This window comes from Scyliorhinus canicula, unplaced genomic scaffold (assembly GCF_902713615.1).
Source record: "Scyliorhinus canicula unplaced genomic scaffold, sScyCan1.1, whole genome shotgun sequence".
In the NCBI taxonomy this organism is placed as follows: Eukaryota; Metazoa; Chordata; class Chondrichthyes; order Carcharhiniformes; family Scyliorhinidae; genus Scyliorhinus; species Scyliorhinus canicula.
In genome coordinates this window covers 1209153-1232298 of record NW_024055751.1, presented here as the reverse complement: position 1 = coordinate 1232298, position 23146 = coordinate 1209153, and the positions used below count along the sequence as shown (strand labels likewise).

At 48.8% G+C, this 23146-nt stretch overlaps 1 protein-coding gene and 1 pseudogene across 1 annotated transcript in view; one reads left to right on the top strand and one right to left on the bottom strand.

The window, feature by feature from the left end:
* The window catches only part of LOC119960905, a 379220-nt gene that overhangs the window by 289810 nt on the left and 66264 nt on the right, over positions 1-23146 (bottom strand). The window lies entirely within an intron of this gene.
* On the top strand, positions 1829-14169 carry LOC119960909 (annotated as a pseudogene).

The following is a 23146-nucleotide window of genomic DNA, read 5'->3' as shown; positions in this document are numbered from 1 at the left end:
TTGGTAGCAAACTCTTGCCAGTCATTATGGTCAATGTTTATAAGTGGGGAGTGAACAGGAGTGGAGTAAATTCAGAGATAGGCAAGGCAGCACCCAGTTATTAGCCTTGACCAGAACATCAGCTTTCTCAGCATTGTTTCTCCAGAGCAATTAAAGCTCTCGATTGTCTCACAGGAAGGAATCACAGGTTCAGGTACTGATGGAGATCCGGTGAATCCTCAGACACCAATAGTAATTATATATAAAATCGTGTACTTGAAATATATAAAGGTATGATCGATAAGTTTGCAGATGGGAAATTGTCGGTGTGGTAACTAGCGAGGACCAAAACCTTAAATTACGGGATGATACAGATGGACTGGTCATATGGGCAGTACAGTGGCAAATGGAATTTAACCAGGAAAATTGGTAGCTCTTGTCCAGAGTCCGTGCAGACATGATGTGCCGAGTGAATTCCATCTGTGCTGGATCATTTTAGAAAACACTGAACATTCAGTATCACGAGTAAGAGGGAAGAAGATGGAGGAATTACTGATTCTGGGATTGAACCCAGCAACTGTTTGCATCTTCTGGGGAGGAGAGAGGAAGGACCCATGGGGAAAAAGCATTTTAAGATCTGCATTGTTCCACAGGAGAGCAGAATTCATTCATTTCGAGAAATGGAGAATAGCAGAATACCCATTGACAATAATTTGCTTGATTATGTTTATCAATCGGTAACCAAGTTATTTTGTATTAACTGTTTGCAGTTTCAATCGTGCGGCTATTACCCATCATTCCATGCGGCTGTGAATGTGCCCTACACGCCACAGGAGCCCAGTGCGCAGCCGCAATGCTGGACTGTATCTGGAGCATGCGCAGTGTCTCTTTGATCGGAGGTCTGCGAGTGCGGGAGCGGCTGTTTGTGGCGGTGAGGCGGAGGGAGGAATGGAGCCGGGAGCCGGGGTGGGGAGGGAGTTACGGCTTTATAAACACCCCCTGCTGGTCGCAAGGCCGGTTTAAGACTGCAAATCCCGCGGTTGCAGTTCCGGAGCTTTTATCCGGTATCAGGCCCAGTTCCACGGCCGCCATCTTTGTTTAGCGGAGCGGCTGAGAGGCCATCTTGATGACGTAACAGAGGCGATGCTTCAGGCTTCCCGGTGACCAGGAGAGAAAATCATTGTGTCGATGATTGACAGGCCCCTCCAGAGGGGAAAGGTGCTGCTGCCATGTATGGCAATCCGAAGAACAGAAGAATAATAACATCAGAATTAGCAGCAGGGAACGGCCATGCGGCCTATTGACCCTACTCTGCCATTCAATAAAGGCATGGCTGATCCGCATGTGCCCTTAATCACATTTTCCTGCCTTCCCCCAAAAATCTTTGACTCCCCAGGAGATAAAAAAAGACTAACTCAGCTTTGAGTATATTCAGTGACCCAATGCCACTACTCTCTGGGAAAGAGAATTCCACAAACTCAGCTTTGATAAAGAGTCATCCAGACTCAAACATTAGAACATAGAACATTACAGCACAGAACAGGCCCTTCGACCCTCGATGTTGTGCCGAGCAATGATCACCCTACTCAAACCCACGTATCCACCCTATACCCGTAACCCAACAACACCACCACCCCCCCCCCCCCCCCCCCCTACCTTACTTTTTAGGACACTACGGGCAATTTAGCATGGCCAATCCACCTAACCCGCACATCTTTGGACTGTGGGAGGAAACCGGAGCACCCGGAGGAATCCCACGCACACATGGGGAGGACGTGCAGACTCCGCACAGACAGTGACCCGGCCAGGAACCGAACCTGGGTCCCTGGAGCTGTGAAGCATTTATGCTAACCACCATGCTACCGTGCTGCCCTAAATCTTTAGCTCCCTTTTCTCCCCACAGATACTGTCAGACCTGCTGAGATTGTCCGGTATTTTCTGTTTTTGTTCCAGATTCCAGCATCCGCAGCAATTTACTTTTATCCACATACTGATGACCCTCTGAGGGAAGACATTTCTCCTTACCTCAGTGTCAAATTGGAGAACGCTTATCTTTAAACTGTCCCCCTTAGTTCTTGAACCCCACGTGGGAAAATATTATTTTATCAAAACCCCTCAGAATCTTAGACGTTTCAATAAGATCACCTCTCATTCTTCTAAACTCCATCGGGTACAGATCAAACAGGCTCAATCTTGCTCCATAAAACAAAGTCTCGCATCCCAGGAATCAGACTAGTGAAACTTCACTGAACTGCCTCCAAAGCAAGTAAAACCCTCATTAAGTAATCCTGGGACTGGCAACAAGGGGAAAGAATGTTTGGACCTTCTATCCTGGACTTGAAGAGTGATGGATTTTGGAAACTCCTTTTACCGGGGGTTAGAAGGGGAGGATTTACACCCAGCAAACTCAAACCAAGATAAAGGTTTGCCTGATCTTAATTTCTAACCTCGACTAACATTTCTGACCAGTGTAATTTCTTTTTACAGGTGCTTCCAAAGCTTCTAATATCTTTCCAGCCGAAGGTTGCAGCAGATTGTAAGCTTGAAAACACCAAAATTGTGACAAGAGGTGAGTATTATTATTTTTTATTATGAATTTAGAGTACCCAATTATTTGTTTCCAATTAAGGGGCAATTTAGCATGGCCAATCCGAAGCTGGCACTCCCAGTGCAGACTTTGGTGTTGTGAGGATGTTGCTGTTGTGGAGAGTGGCTGCTGCTGTTCTCTCCCTTTCTCTGTTGCTGTTCTCTCTCACTCTCGGTTGCTCAGTTTGCTGCCTGTTTCCGGTCCTGGTTGCTGCTGAGCTGCCTGGAGGAAGGAGAGGGGAGAGAATGACAACAACAAGGAGGCAACTTCAAAAACAAGGTGGGAGTAAAGCCCTTGGACTACTTGTTTGCTGGGCCGAGGGCCCGGCCCAGTCCTCCCAACTGATAACATCTGCCTTCAGCAAGGACAAACCTTCCTTATTCGATCCGGTGTGCTTGTTCCGGGTCAGGGGGATCGAGTAGACAGTGTGTTTGCTGAGCCCCCTCCCGGACTGAAGGCTCCACACACCAGCAGGGAGGAGGTGGATTCCACTGGGTGGTCGTTCCAGGGTGGGAGCACGGACTGTGTTTTTGCTGAGTCCTACTTGGGCCGAACACCTCGCGAACCAGCTCCACTTACCTCCTTGTGAACCTGCTCTAGGCCTGGCGAAGTGCGTCATTTATAGGTCCAGGCAGCGGGCGACTGAGGGGGTCATCCAACCAGACTGTTTGCCCCTTTTCCGCGACTACATTTGCAGCTGGATGTCCCTAGAAAGGGAGGATGCGGTGTCCATGGGCACCATCAAAGCCTTCCATGCCCGGTGGGCACCGCAGGGGTTGGGGTGCTTTATTGACTCCTTTAAATACACTCCCATTAGATGTTTTTAAGTTTCTGCTGATCTTTGTTACGTTCGGGCAGTGCCCCTAACTGGAGCGGCCCTTTTTGCTTTGTCCCTAAGTTTGTTTCCTTTGTTCTATTTTGTTGGTGGACCTCAAAAGAGTGGCCAATCCACCGAGTCTGCACATCTTTGAGTTGTGGGGGTGAGACCCATGGAGACACGGGAAGAATGTGCAAACTCCACATGGCAGTGACCCGGGGCCAGGATCGAACCTGGGTCCTCAGCACCGTGAGGCAGCAGTGCTAACCACTGCCACTGTGCCACCCTTTGTCATGATGTTTCCATTCCTATTTTATCACACCTCCCAGTGACACTCATTGTAACCCAGAAACTTCAAAATATCATTGCTACCTTGCATTTTGCCCTCCTATTATTGTCTAATGATAACAGCAACAGAGTATAACACACCAGAATTGGAATATCAGATAGATTGTTGTCTAATAATAATAGTAACAGAGGAACATACACCAGAATTGGAATAACAGGCAGGTTATTGTCTAATCATGACAGAGTTACGGGGGTGGCTCAGTAGTTAGCACTGTTACCTCAAGCACCAGGTACCTGGGTTTGATTCCGACCTTGGGTCACGGTCTGTGTGGAGTTTGCTCATTCTTCCCGTGGCTGCAAAGATTTCCTCCCACAGTCCAAAGATGTGCAGGTGGATTGGCTGTGATAAATTGTCCCTGGGTGGGGTTACGGGGTTAGGGTGGGGGATTGGCCACAGTAGGGTGATCTTTCAGTGGGTCGGTGCAGACTCGATGGGCCAAATGGCCTCCTTCAGCGCTGTAGGGATTCTATGATTCTACATTGGATCCAAAGATCCAAAGGGGCAGCAGGGTAGCATGGTGGTTAGCATAAATGCTTCACAGCTCCAGGGTCCCAGGTTCGATTCCCGGCTGGGTCACTGTCTGTGTGGAGTCTGCACGTCCTCCCCCCTGTGTGCGTGGGTTTCCTCCGGGTGCTCCGGTTTCCTCCCACAGTCCAAAGATGTGCGGGTTAGGTGGATTGGCCATGCTAAATTGCCCGTAGTGTCCTAATAAAAGTAAGGTTAAGGGGGGGGGTTGTTGGGTTACGGGTATAGGGTGGATACGTGGGTTTGAGTAGGGTGATCATGGCTCGGCACAACATTGAGGGCCGAAGGGCCTGTTCTGTGCTGTCCTGTTCTATGTTCTATGTGTTCACTCACACACTGCAGCCTGACTTATTGGAACAGACACAGTGTTTGTTAGTCTCAAAGTGAGTGAATCCTTTGCTGTTTCTCCTCTGGGCCCCATCTCCACTATTATTGTCTGATTGTCCCACTGAGACTCTCACTGTTATTATTGGACAATCAGCGAGTCAGCCTGAGCCTGTGGCCGCTCTCACCATCTGGAACCGTCACAATGCCCGGGTGATTGACGGCAACTCCCGGCCAATAGGAAGAGGGGAGGCGGATCTGGAGGATCGACCGGGAGCGGCTGGTCCTCCAACCAATTGGAATGACTGAGGGGCGGGATCCACTGTGATTGAAGCATGCGCAGTGTGGGGTAATGGCGAAGGAGAAGAGCGTCTTCTTCAGATCCGAAATTGGTAGGAGGCATTTAACAACATGGAGGAGCATGGTAAGAAGTCTTACAACACCAGGTTAAAGTCCAACAGGTTTGTTTTAGGAAACAAACCTGTTGGACTTTAACCTGGTGTTGTAAGACTTCTTGCTGTGCTCATTCCAGTCCAACGGCAGCATCTCCACAACATGGAGGAAGCGTGACATCGCTGGGGCGGGCGGAAACTTTGTGTAAAGTTGTTGTAAGTTGCAAACCTCGGGAAATGCGTTTCCGGGACCCAGTTTGTACCGAGCGGAGCTGCAGCTCCTCATGTTCGGCTCGAGTTAACGGCCGCCATTTTTATTGGATGTACATCTTGCACATCTTTGAACTGTGTGAGGAAATCGGAGGAAACTCACACAGCCACACGGAAAATGTGCAGTCTCCGCACTGTCACCCATTTGAAATGGGTGACCCCTTATTTTGCAACAGGGACCCCCTTGTTCCAGATTCTCCCACAAGAGGAAACACCCTCTGCACATCCACCCTGTCAAAACCCCTCAGGATCTTATATAGTTCAATCCAGATTTTACCCAAATCTTTAAATCTGTGTCCCGACTGCTTGTACAGTCAGTGAATGGAAACAAGAGTTTCTTTGTCCACCTGATGGAAATCTGGCATAATCTTGTGTCCCTGAATCAAATCTCCCCTCAACTTCCTTTGCTGGATCCAGTCTGGTAAATCTCCTCTGCACCTTCTCCAAGAACCTTCACATCCTTCCTGAAGAGTGGTGACCAGAGCTTTAGAAAGATGCAGAGGATAGAATTAGCACTATAGAATTCCTACAGTGCAGAAGGAGGCCATTCGGTCCATCGAGTCTGCACTGATTCTCTGAAAGGGCACCCTGCCTCTGCCCAAACCCCTACCCTGTCCCTGTGACCCCATAGCCCCACCTAACCTGCACATCCCTGGACACTAAGGGACAATTTATCAAGGCCAATCCACCTAATTTGCTGCTCTTTAGATTGTGGGAGGAAACCCACGCAGACACGGGGAGAATGTGCAAACTCCAGACAGTCACCAAGGCTGGAATTGAACCCGGGTCCCTGACGCTGTGAGGCAGCAGTGCTAATCATTGCCACCGGAAGCACAGCTTTGGTGTCAATATTACTGTTTATGAAGCTCAAAATCGAATTTGCTTTGCCAACTACTCTCTTAATATGTCTTGTAGATACACAACATCCCTCTTCACCTCTTTCTCTCTCCTCCCAAAGAGGTCAGTTGGGTTTTTATAACAATCCAGCCGTTTTCATGGTCACTTTTTTCCAGTGCCGGGCCCACAAATGTCCAGATTCATTCAGCTCAATTTGACAACCTGCTTTTGTGTTTTTGTGGGTTCTCTCTCACTTCCTATTTTCTGTTTTGAATCCGTTTCGCAGGGTGTTCGAAGGGGAGGCTTCAAAGGTCGGGAATCTCAAACCAAAACATCACACCCTCAATTTATCATATCCTGAACATCATAGGATTTTGAACATGGAAGGAAAGAGCATTGTTCACAGTGCGGGGAAACCGTACACGTGTTGTGTGTGTGGACGAGGATTCAGTCAATCATCAGGCCTCACAAGCCACAAATGCAGTCACACTGAGGAGAAACCGTGGAAATGTGCGGACTGTGGGAAAGGATTCACTTCCCCATCCAGGCTGGAAACTCATCGACGCAGTCACACTGGGGAGAGACCATTCACCTGCTCCAAGTGTGGGAAGGGATTCAGCACTTCATCCCACCTGCTGGATCACCAGCGAGTTCATACTGGGGAGAGGCCATTCACCTGCTCCAAGTGTGGGAAGGGATTCACTCGGTCATCCAACCTGCGGAATCACCATCGTGTTCACACCGGGGAGAGACCGTTCACCTGCTCCACGTGTGGGAAGGGATTCACTGACTCATCCACACTGCGGAATCACCATCGTGTTCACACTGGGGAGACACCATTCACCTGCTCCACGTGTGGGAAGGGATTCACTCGGTCATCCCACCTGCTGAGACACCAGCGAGTTCATACTGGGGAGAGACCATTCACCTGCTCCACGTGTGGGAAGGGATTCACTCGGTCATCCCACCTGCTGAGACACCAGCGAGTTCATACTGGGGAGAGACCATTCACCTGCTCCACGTGTGGGAAGGGATGCACTCAGTCATCAACCCTGCAGAAGCACCAGCAAATTCACACTGGGGAGAGATCGTTCACTTGCTCATCACATGTCCTCGCCACTTTGTATGCTTTTGCTTTTATGCTGTCCTTGACATCCCTCGTCAACCATGGATGCCTTGTCCTCCCTTTAGCATGTTTTCAATTACTGGGGGGCATAGGTTTAAGGTGCGAGGGACAAGGTTGAGAGTAGATGTACGAGGTAAGTTTTATACACAGAGGAACTTCCTGCCGGAGGAGGTGGTGGAAGCAGGGACGATAGTGACGTTTAAGGGCCATCTTGACAAATGCATGAAAAGGATGGGAATAGAGGGATACGGACCCCGGAAGTGTAGAAGATTTTAGTTTAGACGGGCAGCATGGTCGGCGCAGGCTTGGAGGGCCGAAGCACCTGTTCCTGTGCTGTACTGTTCTTTGTTCCTCCTTGGGATGAATTTCCATAGTGCCTCAATCAAGTCTGCCTCATTACACATCACACATTACCCCGTTCCCTATTAGGCTCTGTTAAAAGCTGTTCGAAAAAAACATCTCTTAGACCTTCCACAAATTACTTTTCCTGGGATCCACTACCAACCTGATTTTCCCAGCCCACCTGCATATTGAAGTCCCCCCATGATTATTGTGATATTGCCTTTTTACACGCTTTCTCTATCTCCTGATTTCTTATCTGTCCCACATCCTGACTGCTGCTCGGAGGCTTGTACATAACTCCCATCAGGGTCTTTTTACCTTTGCGATTCCTCAACTCTTCCCACAGAGATTCTATGCCTTCAGATCCAATATCTCTCCTTGCAATCGATTTACTTAATTCCTTCCTAACAATGCAACCCCACGCCCCTTTGCCCATCTGCCTTTTCTTTCGATTGGACACAGATCCTTGTATATTTCGATCCTAGCCCTGATCACCTTGCAGCCACGTCACTGTCGCGTGTGTCTTCGACCATAATCCAAAGGTGTACAGAGTAGGTGGATTGGTCCCTTAATTGGAAAATAAAGAATTGGGCACTTTAATGCTTCTTTTTTATAAATAATTTTTATTCAAGTTTTCCCAAATTATCAACAACAAAACACAAAGAAATAAGAACAAATCCCCCCCCCGGTATACACAAGTAATAAATAATCAGCATATCGGCAAATATACACGCCCAATCAAGAAAAACAAACAAACCCTCACACAAGCCCCCCAACCACCCCAAAACCCCCCACTGCCCCCCGGGTCGCTGCTGTTGCTGACCATCACCTAACGCTCCGCCAGGAAGTCTAGAAACTGTTGCCACCGCCGGAAGAACCCTTGCACCGACCCCCTTAAGGCAAATTTGACCGTCTCCAATTTAATAAACCCAGCCATATCGTTGACCCAGGATTCCACTGAAGAAGAATCCTTCGCCGGGCTACTAGAGACGCAAAGGCCAGAATACCGGCCTCTTTTGCCTCCTGCACTCCCGGCTCCTCTGCCACCACAAATATTGCGAGCCCCCAGCCCGGCTCAACCCTGGAACCAACCATCCTTGACATCGCCTCTGCTACGCCCCTCCAATGGTCCTCCAGCGCTGGGCATGCCCAGAACATGTGGGTGTAGTTTGCTGGGCTCCCTGAGCACCTAACACATCTGTCCTCTCTCCCAAAGAACCGGCTCAGCCTTGCCCCGGTCATGTGCGCCCTATGCAGCACCTTGAATTGTATTAAGCTGAGCCTCGCGCAAGAGGAGGAAGAATTCACCCTCCCCAGGGCATCCATCACGTCCCCTCGTCGATCTCACCCAACTCCTCCTCCCACTTACCCTTCAGCTCCTCCACTGATGCCTCCTCCTCCTCCTGCATCACCTGATACGTTGCCGAGATCCTCCCCTCTCCAACCCACATCCCCAAAAGCACCCTGTCCTGGACCCTCCGTGGCAGCAACAGTGGGAACTCCACCACCTGCCGCCTAACAAACGCCCTTGCCTGCATATATCTGAAGGTGTTCCCCGGGGGGAGGCCGAACTTCCCCTCCGGCTCACCCAGGCTCGTGAACTTCCCACCCGCAAACAGGTCCCCCATTCTTCTCATACCTGTCCTGTGCCAATTCAGGAACCCTCTGTCCATTCTCCCCGGGACAAACCGGTGGTTCCCCCGTATCGGGGACCACACCGAGGGCCCCCCCCCCCCCCCCCCCCCCCGGGTGCCGTCTCCATTGCCCCAGATTTTCAGGGTAGCCGCACCACCAAGCTCGTGTATACCTCGTTGGAGGAAGCGGCAAACGGCGCTGTCACCAGCGCCTCCAGGCTCGTGCCCACACAGGACGCCATCTCCAACATCTTCCACGCCGCCCCTCCCTTTCCATCACCCACTTGCGTACCATCGCCGCGTTGGCGGCCCAATATTACCCACAGAGGTTAGGCAATGCCAACGCCCCCCCCCCCCCCCCCCCCCCCCCCTCCCCGTATCCCTGCTCTGCTCCAAGAACACCATTCTCACCCTCGGGTCTTTCTGCGCCCACACAAACCCCATAACGCTCCTGTTAACCCGTCTGAAGGCGGCTTTGGGGATTAGGATGGGGAGGCATTGGAACAGGAACAAAAACCCTCAGGAGCATCTGAAATTTTAACTGACTGCACCCTACCCACCTCCTCCATCTGCTCCACCAGCCTTGTGAAGTTAAGCTGATGCATGGCCCCCCAACTCCTAGCCACCTGGACCCCCAGGTACCTAAAACTCCTCTCCGCCATTTTTAGCGGGAGCTCACCAATGCCCCTCTCCTGGTCCCCTTGGTGCACTACGAACAACTCGTTCTTCCCCATATTGAGCTTGTACCCGGAGAAATCCCCAAACTCCCGAAGGATCCTCATCACCTCCGGCATTCCCCCATCGGGTCCGAGACATATAGCAGCAGATCATCCGCATAAAGCGACACCTGATGCTCCTCCCTACCCTGCACTAACCCCCTCCAGTTCCTCAACTCCCTCAACGCCATGGCAAGGGTTTGATCGCCAGTGCAAAGAGCAGGGGGGACAGGGGACACCCCTGCCTCGTCCCCCAGTGCAGCCGGAAATACTCTGACCTCCTTCTGTTCGTGGCCACACTCGCCACCGGGGCCTCATATAGCAACCTCACCCACCTGACGAACCCCTCCCCATACCCGCACCTTTTCAGCACCTCCCACAGGTACCTCCATTCCACCCTATCAAAGGCCTTCTCCGCATCCATCACCGCCACTATCTCCACTGCATCCACGCTGCCTGGTTCCCGCCCGCCGCCACCTTGGTCCTCCTCCCTCGCACCTTTCTTTGCTTAAATGTCACTTTTTTAATTGCCCCACTCCTGGTCCAATCCATACACTATCAGGGGAATGTTGCTGTCCCCTTCCCACACCGGGAAACATCGAACAAGCGCCGTTACGGGCCCTGAAAAGAGCCCAAAAGTCCGTTGCTAGCGGGAGCTGCCGAACGTGCGACTTAGCTCCGCATAGCCACAGCCGGAAGTCTTTAATGGTTTTTTTAAATGACAAAGAGGATAATAGTGCAAGGCAAAACTGGGTGACAATGAGACAAGTAGGTAAACTAATAGAACAAGTGAAGAAATAAAAGACAGGTCCGGGGGGGTATGAATGGCAGAACCATTACCTACGTCTAATAATCCCTTTTCTCTGGAAAAGGGAATAAACAATGGCCTGATCGTTTAAGATTATCGCAAGGTTTGATATGATAGAAAAGTGGAAGATGTTTCCACTGGATGAGAATAAATATGAGTTAGTCATTAATTAATCTAATGTGCAGTTCAGGAGCAGTTCAGACGGAGATCACTCACACACTTCACATGTGCAAAGGGATTTCCTCAGTTTTCCCACGGGTTAACACTCCAACTTTAAAAGCTCAAACTGTTTGATCCAATTTCAGCACATTGTTATTGGCGAGGGGCAGTTTAACAGTTCGGTCTATGGGGACAAAAATCATTTGTTCACCCAACCTGTTGAGACCCCCAATTAATTCACATCTCACTGTCGTCACTGTTGTCAATCACACCCAGGACAGAACTGTGATAGAACATAGAACAGTACAGCACAGAACAGGCCCTTCGGCCCTCGATGTTGTGCCGAGCAATGATCACCCTACTTAAACCCACGTAACCCGTATACCCGGTAACCCAACAATCCCCCCATTAACCTTACACTACGGGCAATTTATCATGGCCAATCCACCTAACCCGCACATCTTTGGACTGTGGGAGGAAACCGGAGCACCCGGAGGAAACCCACTCACAAACGGGGAGGACGTGCAGACTCCACACAGACAGTGACCCAGCCGGGAATCGAACCTGGGACCACTGGAGCTGTGAAGCATTGATGCTAACCACCATGCTACCGTGAGGCCCCAAATGATGGAGGGCCCGTACTATTTAGGTGCTGTTTGATTGATTTAATACATTTGTCACATTGGTCCAATGTTACCAGTCATAATCGGTTCACAAAGCATGATTTATATCAACAATATAGATTTCAATGGCGGGTTAATCACCCAACATGCACTGCAGCTGAGAATGTGCGATATCCACATTACACAATTTTGCACATGCACAGAGTCCGGCTGTGACTGGAGCGGACTCAAGTCTGGACCAACCCTGCGAAAGAACAATCCCCACTCAGGTCCGCCCCATCCCACCCAATGTGCACATCCTTCGAGATGAAGGGGCAATTTAGCATGGCCGATCCACCTAACCTGCACATCTTTGAACTGTGTGAGGAAATCGGAGGAAACTCACACAGTCACAGGGAAAATGTGCAGTCTCCGCACTGTCACCCATTTGAAATGGATGACCCCTTATTTTGCAACAGGGACCCCCTTGTTCCAGATTCTCCCACAAGAGGAAACACCCTCTCCACATCCACCCTGTCAAAACCCCTCGGGATCTTATATCGTTCAATCCAGGTTTTACCCAAATCTTTAAATCTGTGTCCCGACTGCTTGTACGATCAGTGAATGGAAAAAGAATTTCTTTGTCCACCCGATGGAAATCTGGCATAATCTTGTGGACCTGAATCAAATCTCCCCTCAACCTCCTTTGCTGGATCCATTCTGGTAAATCTCCTCTGCACCTTCTCCAAGAACCTTCACATCCTTCCTGAAGAGTGGTGACCAGAGCTTTAGAAAGATGCACAGGATAGAATTAGAACCATAGAATTCCTACAGTGCAGAAGGAGGCCATTCGGCCCATCGAGTCTGCACTGATTCTCTGAAAGGGCACCCTGCCTCTGCCCACACTCCTACCCTGTCCCTGTAACCACATAGCCCCACCTAACCTGCACATCCCTGGACACTAAGGGACAATTTATCAAGGCCAATCCACCTAATTTGCTGCTCTTTAGATTGTGGGAGGAAACCCACGCAGACACGGGGAGAATGTGCAAACTCCAGACAGTCACCAAGGCTGGAATTGAACCCGGGTCCCTGACGCTGTGAGGCAGCAGTGCTAATCATTGCCACCGGAAGCACAGCTTTGGTGTCAATATTACTGTTTATGAAGCTCAAAATCGAATTTGCTTTGCCAACTACTCTCTTAATATGTCTTGTAGATACACAACATCCCTCTTCACCTCTTTCTCTCTCCTCCCAAAGAGGCCAATTGGGTTTTTATAACAATCCAGCCGTTTTCATGGTAACTTTTTTCCAGTGCTGGCCCCACAAATGACCAGATTCATTGATCTCAATTTGACAACCTGCTTTTGTGTTTTTGTGGGTTCTCTCTCATTCCCTATTTTCTGTTTTGAATCCGTTTCGCAGGGTGTTCGAAGGGGAAGCTTCAAAGGTCGGGAATCTCAAACCAAAACATCACACCCTCAATTTATCATATCCTGAACATCATAGGATTTTGAACATGGAAGGAAAGAGCATCGTTCACAGTGGGGAGAAACCGTACACGTGTTGTGTGTGTGGACGAGGATTCAGTCAATCATCAGGCCTCACAAGCCACAAATGCAGTCACACTGAGGAGAAACCGTGGAAATGTGCGGACTGTGGGAAAGGATTCACTTCCCCATCCAGGCTGGAAACTCATCGACGCAGTCACACTGGGGAGAGACCATTCACCTGCTCCAAGTGTGGGAAGGGATTCAGCACTTCATCAAACCTGCTGGATCACCAGCGAGTTCATACTGGGGAGAGGCCATTCACCTGCTCCAAGTGTGGGAAGGGATTCACTCGGTTATCCAACCTGCGGAATCACCATCGTGTTCACACCGGGGAGAGACCATTCACCTGTTCCACGTGTGGGAAGGGATTCACTCGGTCATCCCACCTGCTTACACATGAGCGAGTTCACACCGGGGAGAGACCATTCACCTGCTCCACGTGTGGGAAGGGATTCACTCGGTCATCCCACCTGCTTACACATGAGCGAGTTCACACTGGGGAGAGACCATTCACCTGCTCCAAGTGTGGGAAGGGATTCACTCGGTCATCCAACCTGCGGAATCACCATCGTGTTCACACCGGGGAGAGACCATTCACCTGCTCCACGTGTGGGAAGGGATTCACTCGGTCATCCCACCTGCTTACACATGAGCGAGTTCACACCGGGGAGAGGACCATTCACCTGCTCCACGTGTGGGAAGGGATTCACTCGGTCATCCCACCTGCTTACACATGAGCGAGTTCACACTGGGGAGAGACCATCTGCTCCAAGTGTGGGAAGGGATTCACTGAGTCATCCAAACTGCTGAGACACCAGCGAGTTCATACTGGGGAGAGACCATTCACCTACTCCAAGTGTGGGAAGGGATTCACTCGGTCATCAACCCTGCAGAAGCACCAGCAAATTCACACTGGGGAGAGATCGTTCACTTGCTCAGAGTGTGCGAAGGGATTCACTCGGTCATCACATGTGCTGACACACCAACGAGGCCACAAGTAATGACAGTAATTGGATTTTGCTATAATGATAGATAGAACAGTAAAGCACAGAACAGGCCCTTCGGCCCTCGATGTTGTGCCGAGCAATGATCACCCTACTCAAACCCCCACGTATCCACCCTATACCCGTAACCGAACAACCCCCCCCCCCCAACCTTACTTTTTAGGATACTACGGGCAATTTAGCATGGCCAATCCACCTAACCCGCACATCTTTGGACTGTGGGAGGAAACCGGAGCACCCGGAGGAAACCCACGCACACACGGGGAGGACGTGCAGACTCCGCACAGACAGTGACCCAGCCAGGAATCGAACCTGGGACCCTGGAGCTCTGAAGCATTTATGCTAACCCCCATGCTACCGTGCTGCCTCGTTTCATCACATTTAGGACTGAAACATATTAATTTGGGTCTCTTTCTGCTGATAACAAACTCCACCCCATTTACAGCGGCTAATATTCTGGCTAAAAGTCAAATAAATTAGATTTTTGTTAAATATGCAGCGTGTTGAAACTTGTTAATATCTCTGACACAAGTTAGTTCCTTTTGAAGTTCTCTCGCTTCCCCATGTCTCTTCCAACCTCACCTCCAACAAGAAGTGTGAGGACCTGTGGAGCTTCTTTGTGACTGAGATTGAGTCAATCCGATCAGCTGCCTCTGCCTCCCATTAGATCAGACTTGAGAGAAAGTTCTATAGAAAAGCTGCAACACCAATACACTGCTTCCAGTAGCTGATGGTATAGCGGTTCAATAAGTCAAATTAGTGGATCAAATATATGTGTGATTTTGAGTAAAAACAGAAAATGCTGGATGAACATAACATGTCTGGCAGCATCATAGAATCCCTTCAGTGCAGAATGAGCCCATTCGGCCCATCGAGTTTGCACAAACCGTACAAAAAACCCTACACCCCCCCCCCCCCCCCCAACCACAGGCGCACTCTCCCTGCTCTCTCCCCGTAACCTCACTTCACCGTTGATCACCAAGGGGCAATTTAACATAACAAATCCACCAAACCTGCACATATTTGGACGGTGGGAGAAAACTGGAGCACAGGGAGGGAACCCACACACACACACGGGGAGAATGTGCAAACTCCACACAGTCACCCAAGGCTGGAATTGAACTGAGGTTGCTGGCCCTGTGATGCTGCAGTGCTAAACACTGTGCCACCATGCCACATCTGTGGCATCAGGAACAGAGTTTGTTGTCCATTGTTGTAACAGTTTTGTAGAAGGGTCAATGGAATCTTAAAAAGTCCATTGAAGTGAAAAGAAAGTGTTTTCCTCAGAGGTTTGACACAGGAAGAAGGTTCAGTCTTTGTGAAGCTCAATCTTCATTCACACAAAGTCCACAATCTAATTGGCTGGACGACAGAGTCCATCCAGTCCTCCAATTCCTCCCATTGGTTAACACCTCTCAGGCAGGAAATGAGGTTGTGGAGTTCCGATTGCTTGGAAGACCAGCCATTCCTGCTCGGTCCTCCAGTCACGCCCCCTCTTCCTATTGGTCTGGACCTGCCGTCAATCACTCCCCAGGCATTGTGATGCGGAGCATGCGCAGTGGGTCTCATGTCCAGGGACAGACGCTTGTTTGTCTCATCAGGTGGGAAGGAGGCGGATACGCGGAGGCAGCGTTAGGGGCAGTGGGTGGGAGGGGAGGCTGCACAAACACCCAGTGGAGGCCTCAAAGCTAAAACAAGAAATTACCAGTCTCGAGCAGGAATGTTTTCCTGCAGAGCCTTTCCCCAGTTAACCACCATCATCCTCACAGGGGGCTGTGTGCAGCAGGGCGCATGCGCGGTGATCCCTGTCCACTCAGCAGGACTGACAGTGATGGATTCTGGAAACTCCTTTTACAGGGGGTTACAAGGGGAGGATTTACACACAGCAAAGTGAAATCAAATAAGACATTAAAACCTGAGAGAGTCACTTGATTAATCTGAACCTGGTCTTTGAGTGTAAGTATTGAGGTCCAGGTCAGTACCACTCTCCATGGGGGTTCACTATACCAGCAAACCACAGACACAGACTAGTGTTCTGGGGACAAGGGTTCAAATCCCATCATGGCAATTGGTGGAGGGTAAATTCAATAATCTGGAATTCAATGTTCATCTCAGTATGGGTGACGGTGAAATCATTGTGGTGAGTTTGTGGGAAGGGGAGAGTGTGTGGGACTAAGATTTGCAGCTTTGGGAAACAAGAGAGCAATACTTAAATCCTGGGAACTAGAGTTATCTGTTCTAAGTTTCTGTCCTAGGCTAACCTGGGTAAATTGGTTTTATATGGTCACAAGGAGTGGATTGACAGAATGGAAACTCAAATCAAACATCATGTCAAGATCTGACAGTCACTCAATTCATCAGGACCTGAATATCTTTTGAATGTGGCCGGAGAAATGTTTGTCTGTGGGAAAGATTTCAAACATCAGTGTGACAGAAACAGCACAGGGAAACATACACCCGAGTGAGAGTGTTCCAGTGTAGGGACTGTGGCAAAGAATTTAATTACACAATGTGTTGAAATTCATTGACGCACTCACACTCACCTGCATCATGTGTGGGACAGGATTTTCTTGATTATCAAACCTGCAGCGACACCAGCGTGTTCACACTCATGTTCTAAATGCGGGGAGAGCTTTAAAGCAGCAATGATCTGCAGAAACAACAACACACTCACACTGGAGTGAAGCCATTCACCTGCTCCGAATGTAGGAAGGGATCCACTCAGTCATCTCATCTTCGAGACACCAGGTAAATTACGAGTGACTGCAGCCGTTTTACTGGGGCTCAGAAGAGGATTTTCGGACAGAAAATTAACAGAATAACTCAGTTCATCTGGACTTGAATTTAAAAAAAAAAATTTTTTTTAAATTTAGATTACCCAATTATTTTTTCCAATTAAGGGGGCAATTTAGCGTGGCCAATCCACCTACTCTGCACATTTTGGATTGTGGGGGCGAAACCCACGCAGACACGGGGAGAATGTGCAAACTCCACACGGACAGTGACCCAGAGCCGGGATCGAACCTGGGACCTCAGCGCCGTGAGGCGGTTGTGCTAACCACTAGGCCACCGTGCTGCCCACATCTAGACTTGAATTTGAATGTGGAAGGAGAGATGTTTGTCCGTTCTGTCTGTGGGAAGAGATTTCAAACATGGGTGTGCCTGAGAAAGCACCGAGACACACAGACGACTGAGAGTGCTCCAGTGAACTGACCGTGGAAAGAGCTTTTACCAGTTACACATCCTGAAAATAAATCACACCATTCACAGCAAAGAGAATATGTACACATGTTCGGTGTATGGACGAGGTTTGAACTGTTTGTCCAATCCGGAGAGGCACAAGGACACCGGCACCATGGGCAAACCGGAGAAATGTGGGGATACAGAACATTGAACTGTACAGGCCTTTCGACCCACGCTGTTGTGCCGAACTAGTCTGAGACTAAGATCAAATCAACCTACAACCAACAATCATTCTAGTGCACTCCATGTGCCTATCCAATAACCGCTTGAAAGTCCGAAAGTGTCCGACTCCACTACCATAGCTGGGAGTGCGTTCCACGCCCCAACCTACCTCTGACATGTACCTTTAAGAAATGGGTGTTTATCAAATAGCTGCAGCGATATCAGAGTGTGGGTGGAGCTGGGCTGTCTGTCTTCACTGCAGCTATTTGATAAACACCCAGTTCTTAAAGGTACACTCACATGACAATTCTGATTTCTCCCTCTGTGTACCTGAACAGACACCGGAATGTGCTGACTGTAACAGGCTTTTCACTGTAACTTCATTGCAGTGTTAATGTAAGACTACTTGTGACAATAAAGATTAGGATTATAAAAAAATGTTCCAGCAAAATTTCCATCCCGCCCACGATGATTCGCACAGCCGGAAAGATGACCCCAACAAATAGGTTGAAGCCAAATCTTTAAAAGTCAAAGTCTTTATTTCAAATTGTTGCCGTGCTGTCAGGGGAAAGGGTTAACTTCTTTGCTTGTTTACAAAAGGGAAGAGGAAACATTCACAAAGCTTCCCACAGCTTGTGATCACCGAAACATAATTTCAAGGCTGAAGTTTATCTTCAGAGATTGAAACGTTTTGGTGCCTTTTCCAGTTGTCCCAGTAAATTGTGATTCACACTGAAAGGTTTACTTACACTCAGTAATTAGAACATTTCACTTTCTCAGCACTGACACTTTAGATCAAATCCCAATTGTTCCATTGTAGCTGGTGTGTGGAGAAGATCATGTTCACTGTAGATTTGTCAGCACAGAAACCGCACTGTGCTTCTGGATAAACTCAGTCTGCAAGTAGATTAATCTTTTAAATATCACCCAAGTGAAGGTCTCCCCCTGACTCTAAGGAGTGAGATGTCCCTGTAGTTGATGCTGTCTCCTCTGTCACTGCTGTTTTTATTGCATCACACATGTTCCGTGGACCAGTCTCACAGCCCAAAAGGGGAGGGCAGGACATTCTCCCTGTGTCTGCGTGGGTTTCCTCCCGGTGCTCCGATTTCCTCCTACAAATCCTTAAAGACATCCGTCTGTGTACCTGAACAGGCACCGGAGTGTGACGACTCGGGGATTTACACAGTAACTTCATTGCAGTGTCAATGTTAGCCTACTTGTGACAATAATGAAGATTATAAAGTAGACGTGGCGCTGATGCTTCCTTTTGTGGGGCATTTTAAATGAGGTCATAATCTTAGAATAAGAGGTAGCAAATTTGAAGAGAAACTACTTCCCGCAAAGGGTTGTGAATCTGTGGAATTTGTGGTGGATGAAGGGACAGTGAGTAAATTCAGGGAGGAGTTATTTTTTTTTTATAAATGTTTTTTATTCAGTTTTCATGTTTTATATTGAACAAATTACAAATTGTTAGAGAGAGAGAAAAAAAAAAAGAACACGCAAAAATTAACATATATATTTACAGGTTTTTTATTCAGTTTATAATTGTAATGATAACTGTGGCCTCCCCCCTTTAGCCGGCATACATATTTTGCATTCCCCAATATGGCCGAGGCACATGTTTATTGGCAGGGAGGAGTTATTTTTAATTGGGAATGGGTTGAAGGCTTATGGAGGACAGTGGAGTTGAGCCCAGGATGGGATCAGCCATGATCACATTGAAGGTATTTCGACTCGGGAGGCTAAATTGCCTACTCCTGCTCCTAGGTCATGTGTTCTCGAGAGGAGATGCTCTGACTGATTTTGCAATACAGCTCTTGGTCTTTAGCATTGTAGGTAGCAGATGAGGAACATATCAGCTATGATAGAATGGCGGAGTAGACACATTGGGCCAAATGGCCTAATTCTGCTCCTGTATCTTATGAAGTTATGACTGTACACAGAATACTTTTCACTGCACCGCAGTACATGTGACAATAAAACAAATACAATACAAACAAGTCTTTTTTACACATGCCCTGGGCTCACTTTCCTTTTAAGAAGTACCAAAAGTTGAAATTTCCCCTTCTTTTCCTGTAGTTGTGATCATCCTGATCTCTGTTATCTCCTCCACACACACCCCTTCAAGACCTCTGCCCTCATTTAATTCCGGCCACTATAGCATTTCTGATTTTATTCGGTCCACCATTACTGACCTCTTATCATTTGACTGGGCCACAAGCTCTGGAATTTCCTCCTTAAAAATCTCCGACTCTCTCACTCACTTTCCTCTGTTAAGATTATCCTTAAAATCTAATATCTCCTCTTGTGGATAAGTGTCAATTGTTATTTTGTAACATTTCTCTGAAATGTCTCAAAAAGCTTTATTCTGTCATGGCACAAAATAAATCTGAATTATTGTCACTGCCCTGGACATGTATCATTGTTCTGTCTCATAAATAGGAATTTGTAACTGAGTGAAAGTCGGTCATGATGAAACATTTCAAAAATGTTGCCCTCAACAATGATGGCGACTGAGCCTGAACTGCGCTGCTGCTGCCCCCAATAAAAATGGCGGGTGCGCGTGCGCACTGCTGCTGGTGCCCAAATAAAGTTGATAGGTGCGCATGCGCAACCCCGCTAGCGCGCGATAGAGATGGTAGCTCCATTGTCCCGTCTGTGAGAAAGTTGCAGGCCCCGGGGTACCGGTAGGTAATTATTACGGGTTTTCAGTTTATATAACATATTTACGAAGTGTGTCCAACGACGCGCCTGATTCATCTCTCCCTCGGTCCCGCCAGTCCCACCATTACGGATTGTGGATCCCAGAAAGAACTTTCTCTGCGCCGCCATTAATCGCACTGCGCATGCTTCACTCGGCCCAGTCCCGCCTCCTCGTTCACTCCGATTGGCTGGAGGATCAGCCGCTCCCGACCGGTCCTCCGAATCCGCCCCTTGAACCCTATTGGCCAGGAGCTGCCGTCAATCATTGCCCTGGTATCGTCAGGTGAGAGGTCAGTGTCGGGGGGCGGGGTTTACAAACCCCAGTGCGGCCCTGGTGCCCAATGTGAAACAATAAACATTCTCCACTCACTGTCGTCATTTCCGGCTTCTCTCCGCAAACAACCTCATCGAGACTGGGCCTCACGGTAGCATGGTGGTTAGCATCAATGCTTCACAGCTCCAGGGTCCCAGGTTTGATTCCCGGCTGGGTCACTGTCTGTGTGGAGTCTGCACGTCCTCCCTGTGTGTGCGTGGGTTTCCTCCGGGTGCTCCGGTTTCCTCCCACAGTCCAAAGATGTGCGGGTTAGGTGGATTGGCCATGCTAAATTGCCCGTAGTGTAAGGTTAATGGGGGGATTGTTGGGTTACGGGTATACGGGTTACGTGGGTTTAAGTAGGGTGATCATTGCTCGGCACAACATCGAGGGCCGAAGGGCCTGTTCTGTGCTGTACTGTTCTATGAGACCGCGCGGGGGCATTGACAATGTCACTGCATTAGAACAAAAGACTAATGTAACCCCTCCTGTTCAAAAAGGCAGAAACTAGTTCGTTTAAAAGCTGTTGTTGGGAGACCTGGAATCCATGATTGAGGAAATAGTAACTGGACATTTGGAAAATCAAACCACAATCCATCAATCAGCGTGATTTTGTGAAGGGTAAATCATGTTTGACTGATTTGTTTGAAGTAATAAGCCAAGTGGATAATGGGGTCATGTAGACGTATTTGGACTTCCATAATACATTTGATAAGATGGAATTTAACATGCATAAGTGTGAGGTTATCCATTTTGGTCAGAGGAATAAAAAGGCAACTTATTATTTAAATGGAGAGAAACTTTAGAGGACGTTGGTTTGGGTGTTGAACAAATATTTCACATCTGTCTCCAGCCAAGAGAATGAGGAGGTAGATATGGAACTCGGGGAGAGAGACCGAGAGGTTCTTGAGTGAATTGACAGAGGGAGTGACAAGGCATTGGAAGTGTTGGCAGGCTTAAAAGTGGACAAATCTCCAGGTCTGGATGAATTGGATTGGATTGGATTGAATTGTGTCGCAGGATGCTGTGGGAGGCGAGATTGCAGGGGCCCTGACCCAAATTTTTAATTCCTCTTTGGTGACAGGTTAGGTGCCAGAGGACTGGAGAACAGCTAATATGATCCCACTATTTAAGAAAGTTTGTAGAGATAAGCCACACGGTAACATGGTGGTTAACATCAATGCTTCACAGCTCCAGGGTCCCAGGTTCGATTCCCGGCTGGGTCACTGTCTGTGTGGAGTCTGCACGTCCTCCCCGTGTGTGCGTGGGCTTCCTCCGGGTGCTCCGGTTTCCTCCCACAGTCCAAAGATGTGCGGGTTAGGTGGATTGGCCATGCTAAATTGCCCGTAGTGTAAGGTTAATGGGGGGATTGTTGGGTTACGGGTATACGGGTTACGTGGGTTTAAGTAGGGTGATCATTGCTCGGCACAACATCGAGGGCCGAAGGGCCTGTTCTGTGCTGTACTGTTCTATGTTCTATAAGCCAGGAAACTACAGACCAGTGATTCTCACGTCAGTGGTAGGGAAACTATTGGAGAACATTCAGAAGGAACAAATCCATCTCCACTTCGAGAGGCAGGAATAGTCAGCATGGCTTTGCCAGAGGGATGCCTTCTCAGTAATGTGAAGCAGAGCGACATCAGGGTGAAGAAGGAGGCGAAGCCATGGTGGTAGCCACCAGCAGGACAGATTCGAGGGGCTGAATGGCCTACTCCTGTCACTATGTGTATTTCTGTGATTCTGAAATTCAGACAACACCATGACAGGGAAAGAGTCTGGATTAGAACCTGAGTTAGTCCGAGCTGTAAACCATCCCTCCAGATCCTGGCCCTTCATTGATTTAATGAAGGCCAAGGCAATAGTTGGATTATTGAAAGACTTGATGGAGTTGTTGGAGACCATTATTCGGGTTGCAGGAAAAAGCCTGACAGAATTCACTCCCCACAGCCTTGAGCTGCCTTTGAACCTCATCGAAGCCTCAACACTTCGTTTGTGTTGCTGTCAAAACATCCTGACTCCTCACTCCCACCTGGAGCCAGACACCACCTCACCGTACCCGTCTCCAGGACCTTCTGGCGAACTTTCACGTTGTGGAAGTGAATGATAACAGGCCTGGGATGAAAATTATCCCTCGGCCTCCAAGATCGATGCACCCTTTCTAATTTGAAACGCCCAGGCTTCATATCCAGCTTGATGTGAATCGGTCGTCGAAGAACCTAACTGGAGCCTTGCCCTCCACACTAAATGGACAGAAAATAACATCATTTTGGGCGGACGGTAGCACAGTGGTTAGCACAGTTCCTTCACAGCTCCAGGGTCCCAGGTTCGATTCCCAGCTTGGGTCACTGTGCGGAGTCCGCACGGTCTCCCCGTGTCTGCGTGGGTTTCCTCCGGGTGCACAGGTTTCCTCCCAGTCCAAAGATGTGCAGATTAGGTGGATTGGCCATGATAAATTGCCCATAGTGTCCAAATAAAAGTTTAGGTGGGGTTACGGGGATGGGATGGAGGTATGGGCTTGGGTGGGGTGCTGTTTCCAAGGCGCAGACTCGCTGGGCCAAGTGGTCGTCTCCTGCACTGTAAATTCTATGATTTAAAAAAAAAAAATTTTAGATTACCAAATTATTTTTTCCAATTAAGGGGCAATTTAGCATGGCCAATCCACCTACTCTGCACATTTTTGGGTTGTGGGGGTGAAACCCAC